At 35.7% G+C, this 19,616-nt stretch overlaps 1 protein-coding gene and 1 long non-coding RNA gene across 2 annotated transcripts in view; one reads left to right on the top strand and one right to left on the bottom strand.

The window, feature by feature from the left end:
- Positions 1 to 19,616, bottom strand: part of LOC122400739 (zinc finger protein 423 homolog) — a 225,186-nt gene that overhangs the window by 132,148 nt on the left and 73,422 nt on the right. The window lies entirely within an intron of this gene.
- Positions 15,405 to 19,616, top strand: part of LOC122400742 — a 61,278-nt gene continuing 57,066 nt past the window's right edge. The window contains exons 1-3 of the long non-coding RNA XR_006259387.1: positions 15,405 to 15,485; positions 15,576 to 15,692; positions 19,315 to 19,450. This is a non-coding gene — a long non-coding RNA (uncharacterized LOC122400742). The remainder of the gene's footprint in view (positions 15,486 to 15,575; positions 15,693 to 19,314; positions 19,451 to 19,616) is intronic.

Below are 19,616 nucleotides of genomic sequence, written 5' to 3'. Positions count from 1 at the left end.
ATTAGCTCTAAGTCTGATAAATATGGGACAGGGGAGTGAAGAATGATTGTAAATGTAATTGTAAAATGTACATTTTCCTCTTTTCTACATATACATATATAGAACATATAGAAATATGCGAAACGTCTTATATTTTTGTCCAGTACTGTAAGGAAGCGCGTGTCAATTTTGAAAAACGACACATCATTGAAAAAAGAAATGGCGGAGAATTATACAGGATGTTTAGCTACCCCTGGGAACAATTTTAATGAGGAATTCTAGAGATCAAAATAAGACGAAAATCAAAAATACTAATATGTTGATAGAGGCTTCATTAAAAAATTATTAACGTTTAAAGTTCCGCCCGTACTGAATTTTTTTCTAGAAATTGGGTAGGAATTCGAAGGTAGGTCTATTCACCAAAAATTATTGTAATTGACCCCGGCAACCGAAAATAATTTTTCCAGAACGATTTGAAATTTTTTTTTTTCGCCGAAAAATGTCACACCTACTCGAATTTTTTTCCAGAAAATGGTTAGGATTTCGAGGGTATATCTAATGACCAACTATGATTGTAATTGATCCCCACAATCGAAAATAATTTTTTCAGAATAATTTAAAACTTTTCAATTTTGCCGAAAAATTTCAGCACCTAACCCCTGTCGATTTTTCTTCATAATTCGTTTTTCTAATAGTTTTTTTTTGTAGGTGCCCGTGAGCTCTACGACAGAAAAAAGTTTCATTGAAATATATTCACTATTGTAGGAGTTGTGGACGTTTGAAAATTGGACCATTTTTATGGGGTTTTTCTTATTTTGCGGGGTCAAGGAACAACTTTTCGAATATTTTTGCGACTTCTACATATTCTCCACTAAAATACGCGTAGTTTGCATATTGAAACATTAAAATCATTTCGCATGAAATTTCAAGGAAGCATTTCTTGCCTCATATTAGATTTTCGGTAAAGAAGTTTTGTTTCGAAAGTGCGTAGGATTTCGGGGTATGTCTATCACCAAAAATGTTTGTAATTGACCCCTGTAACTAAATATGATTTTTTTAGTATAATTTGAAATTTTTTAATTTCATCTAAAAATGTGAAATTTTTTAATTTAATTTTTTAATAACTTTTTAACGAGGCCTCAATCAACAAATTGGTATTCTTGATTTTCGTCTTATTTTGGCCCCTAGAATCTCCCATTAAAATTTTTCTCAGGGGTAGCCAAACACCTTGTATTGACAGAGGAAAAGAGATTCAACCTGGATGGTCCAGACGGTTTTTACTATTCTTATCATGTACAAAAATAAGAATTGTCAAAAGTGTGACGTTAAATGTACAGAGGAGTATAATTATTTGGGCAGGCATTGATTACAATGGAAAAAATGGAATCATCGTTATTGGCACTTGAATTTATTTATTGTGATTTAAGGGGGGGAAGCTTATGTAAAATGAAATTTTGGAGCATTTTCTTTTTGCTTAAATTGATAGGAAATTTCCTCAGGAATACGATAAAAAAAGTTAGAAAGTGATCTGAGAATTCCTTGTACCCTATTTTCAAAATAAAATGAACAGTTGTATTGGGCGCATCGTCTCGGGTAGTCGAATGCTCGTCGGACGCTTGGTCTTATGATTGCTTTGTCATTTAACTGTGTTACAACCAATTGTGTGTATATCGATTCTGAAAAACGTGTTCCCTCGCTCGGTTCAGCAGCGTCTCTCGATTCAAATCAGTCGTTCGCAGAGCATTTTAAAATAAGTATATAGTGTAGGCAAATTGGTAGAGATTGTAAAAATTTTAGTGGCCAGATGCTCAACAGCCAGGCAGACCGGGACGGGGACACAGGTTTATGATGCGGATGTGACTTTTGGCTATTTTTTTGGGAAGCAGAAAACGGATTTCGCCAACAACAAAATATCTTAATTTCGACAGTCCGAAGACTGAATAGCGATAGCCGCAACATAAACCTGGTCATCCTAGCAAAGATACAAGGGGTAGCGCACTTAGGTAGGAACCCCACCAAAGCATGTACTAGAAGGCGTGTAATAAGGCGAACACCTAATTGGTGGAAACTGAAAACGCCTAACTTTTGGCAAAAGGTAAAAATCCAAAACAAAACGCTGAGAAACAGACATTGTAGAAATATAGAAGTAACTCCAAGATGCCGTGTAATCAATAGTGAAAATGAGTCGAAAAGTGCAAGATGATAATCCTAATTATCGTCCGAATCGTCCGAGACGACGAAAAGCTTCTAAAAAATTTGACTTGACGAGTGCTGAAACAGGAACTGAAGAGACGAGCGGAGGCGAAGGAACGAGTTCTTCTGCTAAAAAAATAAAAGCTACGTCAACAGATATAATTACTAATTTTACACACTGTTACCGAATTATAAAATTTATCAGTGTTTTTGGCGCAATTTCGGATATTTCTATGTGCAAAACATGTAAACGAAAGCAAACATTTGGAGAAGCGGGCAATCGTGGATTGGGGTTTAAAATCGCCGTTACATGTGCGTGTGGGACTACTTTAATTAATTCAGGACCTTTTGTAAACAACAGTTTTGAAATTAACCGCAGAAGTGTGTTCGTGATGGGTTTGTTAGGCGTTGCACGTAGAGGTATAAATATATTTTGCGGCATGATGGATTTAGGCTGTGAATTGAGTGTATGTGCTTATGACGGCATTATACAGCATATACATACTTCACTGCAAAAAATGTTTAATGATATGTGTCACAAAGCTGTTGGGGAAGAAAAACAGTTTAATGAAAAAAAGGAACAACCCTTGTTAAATCTTAAAGTATTTGGAGATGGTTCCTGGAAAACCGAGGATTTTCTTCACTCTACGGTGTAACGATGCTCATTGAATTTAACTCGGGGAAAGTCATCGATTTATTGGTAAAAAGTAGTTATTGCCAGACATGTATATATTATAAAAATAATTAAAAAAACCCCGAATATTTGGAACATAAAGAAGATGGACATTCTACAGTGAATCACAGTGGCTCTTCGAGTAAGATAGAAGTAGATGCCGTCGTAGAAATGCTTCTCCACTCTGAACAATTACACGGAGTACGTTATAGCAATTACATAGGAGACGGTGACGCTAAAACGTTCAAGGCAATTTTGGATATTGAATCGTATGGTCTTAAGTTCAAAATTAAAAAGAACGAGTGTATTGGGCATGTGGAGAAGAGGATGGGCAGTCGGTTGCGCAATGTAAAGAAAAGTGCAAAATTAAGAGGAAAAGGAAAGCTGACCGATGTGTTAATAAAAAAATTTACAAAATACTACGGTCTCGCTATCAGGCGTAACAGTGATTCGGTTATTGAGATGAGAAAGGCGATAATGGCAACATTTTATCATCTATCTTCAATAAATGAAAAACCGCAGCACGACGACTGTCCTCCCATCGCCGATTCGTGGTATAAGTGGCACATTGCACAAGCCTTGGGACAAGAGTGTGACCATCCACCTCCATTACATGAAGATATGCAAAAACATATTCGTCCAATTTACAAAGATTTGTCACGAGATGATTTGTTGGAGAGATGTTTTTGTGGCATAAAAATTATTGAAATAGCTGCTTTTATGGCTTCCGGCATATTCAACGAAGGATTTTCGTTCGTCCTTCCAACAATGAAAGAGCTCAGAATAGTAATCAGCCAGCAGAGCAAAACATTCACTGATCATGAAAATAAACGCCGTATTAAACAGCAGGAGTGCTGTAGTCTTCATTGCACAAAAGAGACTCGCGCTTCTCTAAAAGAAGAAAAAATGGCTAAATCACAACTTTTCGAAGAAGAGGACGATCTGTTCTATGACCCTGGAATCGCAGATTAGTAGAAAACTGCGGTAAGTTAAAATGAATTACGAATTTTTCACGATTTTTCTGTTACTCAAACTTTAAACGCGTTTTTCTTGAAACGCAAAATTTCGCACGCCGTGCAACAAAGCTCAAAAACTAGTCACTCGATCTTTACGAAACTTGGCACAAATATTCTATAAATAATTGGCCTCAGCATGACGAGCTCCGATTTTTTATTTTTTTATTTAAAACGTTGATATTAACAATTGTTCATAAAGAAAAAATTCTTTTCTTTTTTTAAACTTCGCCATTTTTGCAATTTTGCAAATTTTAGTAAGAGAAGACCATCATGCTGAGCGTTTTTCCATAAACAAACGAATGCATTTTAATTTTTTTGTTTCAGATCATTTTTGGAACTTGTACGCTGCACGGAGCATTTACAAAATGCTATTTTCAAGCCGCCATTGTACCATTGTTATTAACAATTAAAGTTTTAAAAAAACATTCATGTTACATTATAATGTTAATAAATGATACCTCAAATTTTAAATTAATCTACGCATTACATTTTTCACAAAAAATTCTTGAAAAACAGGCCATTTACATAAGGTTACCCCTTTAAGGGGATATTCTAGTGTGAATCTTTGAAAAAATCGATTTTTCTCTACATTTGCTTAAAGAATATTGTTTGGAAAATATATCTGCAAAATCTTATGCCTGAATTTCTAAAATTAACGAAGTTATGGCTGTTATGCTTTTCTGACCTCGACAGTATCAATCGACCAACTTTTATTTAACATTTTTCCATTACTTCATTTTCTTTTAAGTAAGTAGAATAATATTATAAATAAATACAAAAATCGAGACAATCGAAAATAGACTAAACGTCTTATAATTCCGCCCAACTAAAGTCGGCTCGAGTATACACTTTTTTCTAACTTTTGCGTTGTATGCCCATCAAATTCAAGATTTTGTATACCCAGTCTATAGATGGCATGTATCGTACGTACATATAAAATGTAAATTTTCTTCTTTTACATATAGAAAATATAGAAATGTGCTCAGTGTCTTGTATTTCTGTCCACTGCTGTACCTTCCAGTCATTTTATTTTGGAAATCGCACCGGCCGCGTTGTTTTTTATCAGCCCTTCTCCGCGAAATCCACCAGTGTAATTCCAGGCACCCTGGTCCCCGTAATGGAGGTCAACATTGAAATTTCATGGGATTTCGGGCGATCGAGCAGAACGGGCTCGGATACGCGGCCTACGGTAAGCGGGCCAGCGCACACGACCCCTTTGCTATACGGATGCGTATAATACGAGAAAGGGTGGAAAAGAGCTGAGGTAATCCCACGGGAGCCATACCGCGGCGATATTGGCTCCCATAGCCCATTCCTGTGCATAGGAGACCGAACCACCTTGGGCCACCATCGAGGAACACTGACCAAAATTCAAATTTCCCACCGGACGTATGCGCAACTTTAAGCGTAACTTGCGCGAAACAACCGCAATCGCCCCTGTATCCCTGATCGGTGTTTTTCTACTAGGTGCATTTCGATCATACCTGCTAAAGTGGACGATAAACAGCTTGTAAATGCATAAGGCAAAGAGATTAAGATAATTCCGGATATAAACATATTTTAAGAATGGATTAAATTACATTTGTAAGGAATGGAACGAATGTGGAGGCTTTCGAATGGTAATGGTACTGTGAAAACGCGAGAAGGTGGCTAGTTGGACGGTACACAGGGCAGTTTGCTTCGGGAGGGGCCTGAGAAGGAACGGCGCGACGGGGGACTCTGTGATGGCTCACTAGAGTTCCCGGTCCCTCACCAGGCGCCTAAGGATCGTCACCGTGGGGTTTTAGCCGGTAAGAGTCCGGCACTACCCAACGGTCCTGCCTACGGGTGGGCCCGCGGGTGTCCATGAGGATTCCTCCTCATACAAAAAAAAAGGCAGTTTGCTTGCTCCGCCCATCCCCACTCTGGTCATCTCGGCCAATAGCGCCACATACTGCACTAAAGTGAGGATCCAGGCTCCAATCAGATCCGCATTTCTTTCGCTAGTCGACTTCTCGCGGATGCACACTATATTTAATGAACTTCTAACAGATTTGCAAAAGGATCATGAAGAGTTTTATCGAAGATTATTAAAGTATATTAAATTAAATGAAGAATATTAGGTCAGAAAGTAAATATTGACATATTATACGCATAGTCACAATCCACAAATGAATGAAGAAATACCAATAGTTTCATATTAACTGAACACATAATGGATAAATAGAGGATAATCGAAAGCCATTGTTTAGTCTGTGAGATGAGAATGTCTTGGAGGTAAGTGGAAACTAAACTCCTTGATCTGCACGATTAAACATTGGATGCACTACGAGATGAGAGGATACAAGTCTATCAGCCACATGGACGGTCGTACCACCTTGATGCTATCTCCACAACATTCTCATCTTGCAAACTAAACAATAATTTTCAACAGTCCTCCATGCATCCACAATACGACGAGTTAATATATGTATACAAGAACAAATAAAAGAGAGTTTCCAATGATAATTTAATTACGTATCGACATTCGGAAAAATCCAGTACGTTTGTTTAATTTGAGCATATTCAATTCGTCGTTTGTAGGATTTTGTTTGTTACTCAATTTTACATCGCTTTAGCACAACTTTTTCTTTTTTAAAGCGTTTCTTAGGCAAGTCTTGTTTGCAAAAAGTTTCACGCTGACTGGTCGGTTCCGTGGCGTTTCTCGAGTTAATTGTTTATCTGAATGCGTTAATAATTCATTGATAAGACGACGGAGGAGCCCGGCGTAAGAATTACGGGGTAAGTAGCCGGCTGCGAAAAGCTGCGGTACTCAAGCTGCCGGAATTATCATCGCTCATAAGTCACCGGCAGCGAACATTGCAGCGCGCAGTTCGTGGTTTCAGAGAAGAGATAACTCGTATAAATAACCCGGAAGTCCGCGGTGTACAATAGTCTTTTTTTACGAGTATGACTTTTGGGAGTTCCAAGGCCGCGCTTGGGACACTGTTGGTAATCAGTTTCTCGTTGGTACCGAAATATATTGCGTGAACGTGGAAAAAAACAACAACAAATTCCACATCCTGGAATTATAAATTTCTCGTTACATTATGACGAGACCTCTACTCGTGGAACATCGAGCCCTTAATCTCGAATTTTTCCAGGTTCTACCCGTGCGATTATTTATAACGAATAGCACGCTTTTTGGGTTCGATCGTTCGACGCCATAGCGAAAAAGATTTTGAAAAAAAGCGATAATAAAATATATTTTTATTTAAACCAGCGTTTTCAGGAAATATTTTTCTTGCATAATTTTAAATACAAGATGATATTAAATTTAATTCTGTTATTTTATTATTAAAACTAAACCATTTAAAAATAACAAAACTATATAAAATAATTATTGATTAAATTCAAATATTTACAACGATCGTATTTAAATTTCATGTTTTTATTCTATTAATAATAAAACCAGGTTGCAGCTTTCTTCCAAGGGGAGATGGAACAAAATTGGAGAGAAAAGTTCTGTATGATTTAACGAAATCTATCGTCCTATGACACGACTTTTTCTCCAAGAGCATCGATGTAAAATATAAATGCAATTTTTTAGGTCAACAAAAACTGAATATTTTAAGAGATATATTATTATTTTAGAATACTACAAATACTCCATTGTATTAACGTTAGCTTACACGTTTCCTGATATGTTTCCTCGCATTGTTTAGTTGTGTTCAAATGTTGACAATTCCTGTAAATTCTCTTTTTTCGGTTATTTGCCAAAACAAAAGGGTGAAAATGCTCTTTACTTTTAGAAAGTCTGACAGAAGAAACACGAAATATTTCCTAAATTATTATGTTTCCAACAATTCTATAGCTTTTAAAGAATCGATTTATGTAAAGGGATTAGATAGTCACTTGAAAAAAAATCGTATAATAGGATAATAGAGGTCATTAAACCTATCTTCGTTTGAGTCAAAGCTACAGCTTGACCCAGTTACTAAAATCGTTCTTCGTAACAATCAAGTCATTTAATAAATACCCACATTTCTAAATTTTAGTTACAAAATATTATACAAGTTTCTTATTTGAATTTTTGCAATTTTTGTTTTCTAAAGACTTAATTTATCCAACGAGAAAATGTCATACGCTTTGTACTTCTTGTCAAAAATTATTATTACAAAGAATGAAATCACGCATACGTGACAGCAGCCGTCAAAGTAATAACAGTTAACCACGCAAGTAGTTTGATTCAACACGCGCCTGAATAAATCGAATCCGATGGAGTAAGTGCTCCAAGTCACGGAAGTTTGTTTACTCTTGTAACAAGCCATACGCGTTCGCAAACAGATTATACAAATTGCCTACCGCTAGCATTGCACCTGCAAATTTTATAATCTTAAGAATTCATTAGACAATCCACTGTATATCCGACAAAAATTTCTTTAAGCTTAGACTGTAAATAAAATAGAATTGAACATAATATTTAAGTAAACTATAAACTCGTTTGATCTTGGAAGAAATGTTGATATGTAATTTATTAATAAAAACATAGTGTTTCAACATTGGTTTTATTAAATACATTATTTCTAATCACTTGTTTATTATTTAGATCAGAATTAATCAAATAATCAATCCTCACGAATAATAATCTTCTTAAGATTGTTTTCCAGTTAATAAACTACATGTCAACGTTTGTGTTAACGCCAAGAATATTTACATTCACCTACGCGCTCTTTTGGATAAAATATACAAAAAGATGATACCTTCGTTTGATTCGATTTAACATAATATCCTTAACGTAAAAGTTTCTTACGAATAAAATCAAATTGATATACACGTTCGAACAACCCTTCCAAAACGTTTCCAGCTCGATATCCACCTAACGAAATCACTGCCACGTTTCTCCCCCAAAAGAACACCACCGCTCCCCTCGTAGTCAGTAAAACCAAACCTACTGTTCCCCTAAACCTTATAAACAACCAGCATAAATGTCCACAAAAGCCAAAATCAACTCTTCCAATCATCAATTTTCTAACACCTACCCCAAAACAGTCGCAAGAACGACAATAATTTTTTAATTTAATTAGTCAAATCTTAACAACCAGTCATTGGAACTTTTTTCTTGGAACTGAGTAGGAATCCGGGCGTATGTCTATTCACCAAAAATGATTGTAATTGACAACTGCAATTGAAAATATTTTTTCCAGAACGATTTGAAATTTTTTAATTTCACCGGAAAAATTTCAGCACGTACATGAATTTTTTTCTCGAAAATGCGTAAGAATTCGGACGGTAAGTATGTGTATTTATAAAAAATAATTGCAATTAGACCCCGCAACCAAAAATAAGTTTTTCAAAATGATTGCAAATTTTTGGGTTTTCCTCAATTTACTTTTACATTAATATTAATAATGAACAATGAATTTAAAATTGTATCGTTACAGTAGGGAAATATGTATAGTTTAGTGTATTCGTATACTATAATAGCGATTCACAATGAAAAACCTTGTTGGTTACAAATTGATTATGGATAAATTAAAAAAAAACTTTGTTAAAGGTTGTTGCACCTTGGAGTGCACCTGTCCTCGCGCGATCACCGAAGTTAAGCTGCGGTGGCCGGGGCAATACGGGATGGGTGTCCCGCTTTTTTTCATATAAAAATAAAATAAATCAAGACAAGACAAGGCGGGGGTGGAGTGGGGTGGGACCAGGGCAAGGCAAGGCAAGACAAAATTAAATTAATTTAAATTTTAAACTTTAAGATTTAAGATTTAAGTTTTAAAATTTAAACTCTAAGATTTAAAATTTAAACTCTGAGATTTAAAAATTAAACTCTAAGATTTACAATTTCAAGTCAAAAGATTGCGATTTCAAATTGAAAGTTTGGAATTTCAAGTCAAAAGTTTGGGATTTCAAGTCAAAAGATTGGAATTTCAAGTCAAAAGATTGGAATTTCAAATTAAAAGTTTGGAATTTCATGTTAAAAGTTTGGGATTCCCTAACGCTATCCCAAAGCTATCAGAGAGTTGATTAATCGAACTCTTCGCGTGTGGTATAGACCACATTGCCACAAAATGTGATTTTGGGGGTTTTCCTAGACCGGTATCCGAAAAATCGATAATCGGAACGAATTTGTCTCCCTATTAGTTCGAATACTCGACGTTCTACTTTCTCATTTCACAATACACAGTTTCGACGCATTCACACGACTACAAATAAGCACAATTAAGCTTCCTGTACAAGGGCTGCCTGCACGTTCTTTCCTTATAGATCAGACAGTAAAGTATTCGTTAATTATTGTCGTAACGAAGTAAACAAAATACGTAAATTCGAAATTTCGTCGGTCCCGAGGATGCAAGAGGAGCCCATCGACGATTCGACTCCGTGCTCCTGCGGCCGCGAAGGGTTCAGGACTCTTCAGGTCCTCGACGTCATTACGATTCTCGCCGGTGGATGCGTATATATGTATGAATTTCGACGGCACTCGAAGCTGTTGGGAACCGGTTTTGGTTTTGTATTAGCATGTAACTCCGGCAGGAGTTGAAGTTGCGATAGCTTGTGGGTGGCTGGGCGAACGTAGGGAGGGTAATTACCTCCTTGGGGAGTCCCCCCCTTCCGTGGTGTAGCTGGGTATAGCCCCAGCACGGGCACAGAGGCTTCCCACTGCTCCCAGTGGTCCCGCGGGAATACCGCAGTGGCTCTCATAGCGATGGTTCTCATTCGACGAAAATTGGATTTTGCGCTCGCGCCCGCGCTTCGTCTGGCGTTTCTTTCATACGTACGGCCAGCCGTTTCAATCATGCGACGATTCGGACTCGCGTAACGACGAATTCTCGATCCGTACTCTTTTTCTCCCCTGTGAAGTACCGTTTTCGAAACTCGACGACACCAAAGATCGAGGAGACGATGTTTTGAAACGAACCACAAGTTACGTCACCAGCTATCCGTCGAGAGAAAAATCAATAAAACTTCTACGTAAGGTGGACTTGATTTTCGAGATAATTGATCGCAAAAGCGGATACAGACCCATCGAATATCGAATTCTGGAGTCCTTCGGAACTATCGCAAGCTGAAGAAACGTCGTCGTACAAATTTCCGAGAACATTAGCGGGACCGCCCGGTCACATCGGGTCCGGAGTGGTGCACCACCAAGAATACCACGCGATTAATAGAGTGCACTTTTAGAAAGGTTATCTTAAAGTATGATCTACTGGTATTTAAGGGGAATCTTGTGTAACGGGTTCAAAAAACCAATTTTTCTTTTTCTCGTAATTCAAACGTATAGAGTTTCTAGAATAAACTACCCGAAATTTTAAGGTTGAATTTGCAAAAATAACAAAGCTACGAATTATTTTGTAAAACGTGTAAAAGTATGAAGTGTTATTCGGTAGACGTATCTCGAAACTTTATTAAAAACTTCAAACATGTTTTTCTCAAAACCACACTCTTCAAATTAACGTCTAAGATAATATAAAAAGTAATTGATTGATCAACTTCAAACACGGTTTTTTTTATTCGTTAGATATATGTATATTTTTCCAGAGACTGAACCTACAATTTCAGTTTTTATTTTTATGTTTTTTCTTCGTCTACATAAAGTCCAGTTATCTAAAGTAGAGAAGTAATTTTTCTTTCAAATACTATAGACTTTTCAATTTTTTATTTTTTTTACCCTAAAACAGATTCGATACCAGCATAGACTATCTAAATTTAAGAAAATTGTTTGTTTTTTGCAATCTGACGAGTGTGATAGATGCTACAAAAAAGGCAAACAGAAATTGCATCATCCAAGAATTTAACAAAATTCTACATTAAATAATCAATAATAAAAGGAATGGCTATAAAAAAATTATTTTCTGTAATTTAAACATATCTCTTTATATCCTCAAAAAAAGTTTAATTTAACTTAACTATAGTTATTCAAACAAAAATTCATGAATATCAGATATTTTTACCCCTCAGAGTCACCTTTACATTAATATTGAAAAAATGTTATTAAGGAAGATTATTGTAATTAAAATTTACTTATTTGAAAAAAGGCTTTAATCAAGATTTTACGATAAAATAATCGACTTAGAAAATTTAATATAAATCAGTGAAGTAAACTTATTAATTTGTTAATTAAAATGTTCTGGGACGATTTTGTCGTCATAGTAAATTTTCTAAAAAATAAAAATAATATGCAACATAATATTAGACATTGATATCTTCGATAAATAATAATTAAATTATATTTCAACGTGAAACACGAAAACTATAAAAAAAAAAAAACGAAAATCATTTATTGAACTATGGAACATTTATTTATCATACTAAAAACCCCGAAGTACAAGTCACTAAACTGAACTAAAAAATTAAGAAACATTGTATGTTACTATGTACTTGCAAGTATGGGGGCTGGAAAAACAAAATATTGCATAAAACTCACCGATTGTTGAGTATAATGAAGTAGTACAGTCCAATGATGAGGCTGTTGTCCAGTGAAGGACTCTATGGAAGTCATCGGTAACGTCGGCTAAATATCTGCTGGATTTGTGGATGCAGTGCTGAGATGCAAAGAAACTGTAAAGGACTAAAATAAAAAATTATTATCTGTTGTTGAAATTACAGATATTTAATTTAATATAAAAGACTAGATTTCAAACTAATGAAAGCTTCCCGAAAGTTTTGAAAATTTAAAACTATGATAATATAATTTTGAAAATATCAATTGTTTTTTAATCATACATAGAATAAAATATAATGATACTTACATTTTTTGATTGTAGAGCATCATTTAATACTTCTCTTCGATGATGCACTTATTCTAACATCGTTAACGAGAAACTTTAATTTTCAAACAAAAAATTAAAAAAATGTTAATTAAAATGATAAAGCCAATCACATGACAATAAATTAACGCGACCGACGATCAAGGATACCGAACGATTGACTCTACAGAAAGAAAAAAATTTACGACTGCGCTGTAAACACTGACTCGACCTTCACGTGTGCCTAAAATGCAAACGATGATCTACGAAACAAACACTGATTCTACCGACTGCATTGCGCGCAGTCATCGACATTTCTGAAAAAAAAATTGTGTGGGAGAATAGAAGAAATTCAATAAGCACACATGTGCTTTCCTGATTTCCTTTTTCTCCAATTTAGTATTGTTCACAGGAAACTGTTGTCTTTTTTCTAAACTACGAATATAGTTTTGTCAATTAAATATTAAATATCTAGAAATATGTAACCGCGATCAAAATACAGTACAATTTACGTAAACCTAATCTTCGAATAACATTCCAGTAAAAATATAAAAATATATAAACATATACACATACTCACGTGTTATAATAAAATGGATTTTATCAATATTCAATTTCAAATTCGCCCGTTGTGTCATGGCGTCGATTGCATGCCGGTAGAGTTCCTTGTATGTACTTGTATTCCAGTCAAAGACTGTAACAAAAATAAGACACAAATTTCGATCAAACGCATTAAAATAAATGTAACTATACCATAATTAAGTAACAACTGAACACGAAATACGTTGTGTGAGATTGTAATTATGTTTCAACAAGACATGATAAATGATACGTATTAGGTATGGAAAAATAACCGCGAAATTGATTCAACTTTTTTCACGATTGCGACTGAATTTATAATTGAAACGTATTAATACTAAACAAGGACACCGATGAGGAGTGACGGAGAGTTCTTATAACGATTAGAAACGTTTAGATGACAAGGAGTAAAAAGATCGTACCTTATTAGACGCGAAGCTGTCAACACGTCTCGCTACGTCACGTTCCAGGGAACGAATGTCGACTGTGACCGTTGCAAATTAGTCGGTGGGGAGTGTGTCCGCTGGTCCAACATCTCGATTCTCGATGTATATTTCCGAAGGAAAGGTAAACCTTGTATCTTGAATATAATGTTGTTATTACATGTGGTTGAGGGTGTCCTAGGTTGAAACTGAGGCTATAAATTAAATACATAAACTTTGCAAACAAACAATTAATTATTTAATGATTTATTATCGTTTATCCTTTTGTGGCGTCACAATGCGAAGCGTCTGTCTTTCGATACATTCGATAGATTCGATAGTGTACCTTAAAGATGAAATATCGATCTATTATGCTATTCGTTGGTAATTCGGTCGATCGAAATATGTACTTTATAATATTTATATAAATTTTTGTAAATGCAACAATAGACAAAATGTTTGTGTTGTCGATTTCGGTATATAAATTACATTTTTCTCCAAAATTATATTTCTTAGACGTGGTATACGTTGTAAAAACATAAATTTCTCACAATGTTTGTACTTTGGTTCATAAAACACAAACTCTTACATATTGAGTCTGTTCTAATTTATGACTCGTATGTGCCTATTCCTTTTGTATTATAGCATGTTTTCTAAAATTTTTTGTTTTAATTATTACTATACTAGCATAGGGATCTTTCTTTAGTCTGAGTCGATGAGTTTGACAAACTGATGGTAAGAAGTGCACAAGTCGGTACAGATTACCCATGTGTAATTCATATAGGCATAGACGAAGTATGGAATAGATGTTCCATGCAATGTTTTTCGTGACACGCGTATAAGAAGCACAGACAATGCATACAATAGAGTGTCGCATGGCAAGGAATTCGTGAGCCCTGTTCCAAGGTTAGGTCGAGCAGCCGGCAGCTGCGTAAACACAGCTAACTGAGCTTTTAAAATATAACCAGTAAATTGGGTCACTGTCAGTGGCTTACTAATGCTTGCAATGGTAAGAATACAATTACTTTAAAAAATATTCTGTAACACACAAGGAATAGGCACAGATGAATAATAAGTTAGTGCAGTCATTTAATAGAGTTAGTGTCCTACGAAGTAAAGTACAAACATCGTGAAAAATTAATGTTTTTGTATATTCTATACTTTTTGTAGTCTACGTTTAAGAATTGTGATTCAGAAAAAAAATATTTAACTTATTTACTAAAAACCGACAATGCTAGCAAATGGAAACATTTCGTCTATCGCATTAACAAACATTTAAAAAGAAATATTGATTGAAACTTAGATCGCAAGTTAATATCTACACATTATACGTTCATATGGTTGGAATTAAAGTATTTCGATCGATCGAGTTGCTTACGTATCGCATAATCAATCGAGATTCGATTTTCAAGAAATGTCAGACTAGATGCATCGCATTATGACATCACAATAGTATGAACGATAATAAATTATTAAATAATCAATTGTTTGTCTGGAATGTTTATGTATTTAATTTATAGCACCTGTCTCCACCTAGGGTACTCTCGACCATGTGTAATAACAACATTATTTCAGATGCAAGGTTAACCTTTCCTTCGGAAATATACATCGTGAATCGAGACGATGGACCAGCGGACACACTCCCCATCGACTAATTTGCAACAGTGAAAAGTCGAAAGTCGTTTCCTGGAAATTAGCATGGTGAGACACGTTGACAGCTTCGCGTTTAAACGCTTCTAATCGCTACAAGTATTATCCGTCACTCGTTATCGGTGCCCTCGATTAATATTAATACATTTCTATTATAAATTTAGTCGCAAACGTGAAAAAAGTTGAATCAGTTCCGCGGTTGTTTTTACATATCTAATAGGTATCAATTACCATATTTCGAAACAAAATTGCAATCTCATACAACGTAAGTCGTGTTCAGTTGCTACTTAATTATGATATAGTTACATTTATTTTAATGCATTTGATCGAAATTTGTGTTTTATTTTTGTTATAGCCTTGACTGGAATTCGTGTACATACAAGGAACACTACCGGCATGCAATCGACGCCATGATGCAACGGACGAATTTGAAATTTAATATTGATGAAATCTATTTTATTGTAACACGTGGGTATGTGTGCATGTTTATACATTTTCATATTTTTAGCGAAATTTTATTTGAAAATTAGAATTACTTAAATTATACTACATTTTGATTATATATTTCAGGATATTGAATATTTAATTGACAAAACTATATTCGTAGTTTAGAAAGAAAAACAGTTTCCTATGAAAAACATTAAATTAGAGAAAAATGGGAATGAAGAAAGCACATATATGTGCTTACTGAATTTCGTTTTTATTGAACTTCACAATTTTTCTTTCTTAAATGTCGATAACTGCGCGCAATGCAGTTGGTAGAATCAGGATTTGTTCCGTAGAATAGTTTACGTATATTAAGCTGGCGTAGCCATTTGAAAAGGCCAAAGCAAAATTAATACGATATTTTTTTGCTATTTATTTGCTAATTATTTGCCAAAGAATTAATTTTTTTGCTCCGGCCGTTTTTGAGAAACAATGGCTATGCTACCGTAATATTAAGCTGGCGTAGCCACTTATTGTATCTCTGTACGTAAGACAGATATCAATACCATTCTTGCGGCATCTTTTGTTGCTAATTTATTGCTGTTAATCCACTGAATATTAATTTTTTTGCCACAGCCGTTTTCGAAAAACTGTGGCTGCTGTAGCTCAATATTAACATAACGTAGCCACATGTTGTATCACAGTAGGTAACAAAGCTACCGATACCATTCTTGCGGCATATTTTTTTGCTAATTATTTGCTATCAATCCCCCGAATATTAATTTTTTTGCCGCAGTCTTTTTCGAGAAACGACGACCGCGCTGGACCAGCGTTAATCTAGCATAGCCACGTGTCGCGCCTTTGAGCCTAAGAAAGCTATCGATACCATTCTTGAGGCATATTCTTTTGCTAATTATTTGCTATCAATCCCCCGAATATTAACTTTTTTTGCTGTAGTCTTTTTCGAGAAACGACGACCGCGCTGGACCAGCGTTAATCTAGCATAGCCACGTGTCGCGCCTTTGTACCTAACACAGCTATCGATACCATTCTTGCGGCATATTCTTTTGCTAATTATTTGCTATCAATCCCCCGAATATTAATTTTTTTGCCGTAGTCTTTTTCGAGAAACGACGACCGCGCTGGACCAGCGTTAATCTAGCATAGCCACGTGTCGCGCCTTTGAGCCTAAGAAAGCTATCGATACCATTCTTGCGGCATATTCTTTTGCTAATTATTTGCTATCAATCCCCCGAATATTAATTTTTTTGCTGCAGTCTTTTTCGAGAAACGACGACCGCGCTGGACCAGCGTTAATCTAGCATAGCCACGTGTCGCGCCTTTGTACCTAACACAGCTATCGATACCATTCTTGCGGCATATTTTTTTGCTAATTATTTGCTATCAATCCCCCGAATATTAATTTTTTTGCCGTAGTCTTTTTCGAGAAACGACGACCGCGCTGGACCAGCGTTAATCTAGCATAGCCACGTGTCGCGCCTTTGTACCTAACACAGCTATCGATACCATTCTTGCGGCATATTCTTTTGCTAATTATTTGCTATCAATCCCCCGAATATTAATTTTTTTGCTGCAGTCTTTTTCGAGAAACGACGACCGCGCTGGACCAGCGTTAATCTAGCATAGCCACGTGTCGCGCCTTTGTACCTAACACAGCTATCGATACCATTCTTGCGGCATATTTTTTTGCTAATTATTTGCTATCAATCCCCCGAATATTAATTTTTTTGCCGTAGTCTTTTTCGAGAAACGACGACCGCGCTGGACCAGCGTTAATCTAGCATAGCCACGTGTTGCGCCTTTGAGCCTAAGAAAGCTATCGATACCATTCTTGCGGCATATTTTTTTGCTAATTATTTGCTATCAATCCCCCGAATATTAATTTTTTTGCCGTAGTCTTTTTCGAGAAACGACGACCGCGCTGGACCAGCGTTAATCTAGCATAGCCACGTGTCGCGCCTTTGTGCCTAAGAAAGCTATCGATACCATTCTTGCGGCATATTCTTTTGCTAATTATTTGCTATCAATCCCCCGAATATTAATTTTTTTGCCGTAGTCTTTTTCGAGAAACGACGACCGCGCTGGACCAGCGTTAATCTAGCATAGCCACGTGTCGCGCCTTTGAGCCTAAGAAAGCTATCGATACCATTCTTGCGGCATATTCTTTTGCTAATTATTTGCTATCAATCCCCCGAATATTAATTTTTTTGCTGCAGTCTTTTTCGAGAAACGACGACCGCGCTGGACTAGCGTTAATCTAGCATAGCCACGTGTCGCGCCTTTGTACCTAACACAGCTATCGATACCATTCTTGCGGCATATTCTTTTGCTAATTATTTGCTATCAATCCCCCGAATATTAATTTTTTTGCCGTAGTCTTTTTCGAGAAACGACGACCGCGCTAGACCAGCGTTAATCTAGCATAGCCACGTGTCGCGCCTTTGTACCTAACACAGCTATCGATACCATTCTTGCGGCATATTCTTTTGCTAATTATTTGCTATCAATCCCCCGAATATTAATTTTTTTGCTGCAGTCTTTTTCGAGAAACGACGACCGCGCTGGACTAGCGTTAATCTAGCATAGCCACGTGTCGCGCCTTTGTACCTAACACAGCTATCAATACCATTCTTGCGGCATATTTTTTTGCTAATTATTTGCTATCAATCCCCCGAATATTATTTTTTTTGCTGCAGTATTTTTCGAGAAACGACCTCGAAAAAGACTGCGGCAAAAAAATTAATATTCGGGGGATTGATAGCAAATAATTAGCAAAAAAATATGCCGCAAGAATGGTATCGATAGCTTTGTTACCTACTGTGATACAACATGTGGCTACGTTAGGTTAATATTGAGCTACAGCAGCCACAGTTTTTCGAAAACGGCTGGGGCAAAAAAATTAATATTCAGTGGATTAAGAGCAATAAATTAGCAACAAAATATGCCGCAAGAATGGTATTGATATCTGTCTTACGTACAGAGATACAATAAGTGGCTACGCCAGCTTAATATTACGGTAGCGTAGCCATTGTTTCTCAAAAACGGCTGGAGCAAGAAAATTAATTCTTTGGCAAATAATTAGCAAATAAATAGCAAAAAAATATCGTATTAATTTTGCTTTGGCCTTTTTAAATGGCTACGCCAGGCTTAATATACGTGAACAGTTTTTTATTTTTCGAAGCACAGTAGCTTTCAGCAGATTATCGTTTGCATTTTAGGCACATGCAAAAGGTCGAGTCAATGTTTACTGTGCAGTTGTGAATTTTTTTTGAATCGCGACAGTGGAGTCACTCGTTTGGCGATCTTGAGTTTCGGTCGCGTTATTTACTGTCGCGTGATAGTCTCTATCATTTTAATTAACATTCTTCAATTTTTCTTTTCAAGAATGAAATTGTTCGTTAACGATATTAGAGTAAGTGCTTCGTCAAGGAGAAGTATTAAATGATGCTCCACGACCGAAAAATATAAGTATCATTGTATTTTGTTTCATGTACGTTTAAAAAAAATTGATATCTTCAAATTATATTATTGCAGTTTTAAATTTTCAAAACTTTCAGGAAGATTTGATTAGTTCCAAATGTAGAGTCTTTTATATTATATTAAAAGTGTCTGTAATATTAACAACAGATAATAATTTTTTATTTTAGTTCTTCACAGTTTCTTTGCATCTCAGCACGAATCCAGTAGAACTATCTAGACGACGTCACCGATCACTTCCATAGAGTTCTTCACTGGACAACAGCATCATCATCGTCGGTGCTGGTTCATCATACTCAACAATTGGTGAGTTTCGTGCATTGGTATTTTATACAAACAACATTTGTATATTATGAATAGGACCAAGTTTTTTAATTTCAAAAATACGTGAATATGATTTGGGTAATATTGTACACAGTACATGTAAATTGTACATATTGCTTGCATATTTTACATATTTTTCGTGCATAAT

Source organism: Colletes gigas, unplaced genomic scaffold (genome assembly GCF_013123115.1).
Source record: "Colletes gigas isolate AHSC1104 unplaced genomic scaffold, ASM1312311v1 Colletes_gigas_Sc00020, whole genome shotgun sequence".
Classification (NCBI taxonomy): Eukaryota; Metazoa; Arthropoda; class Insecta; order Hymenoptera; family Colletidae; genus Colletes; species Colletes gigas.
This window is presented reverse-complemented; position numbering and strand designations above follow the sequence as displayed.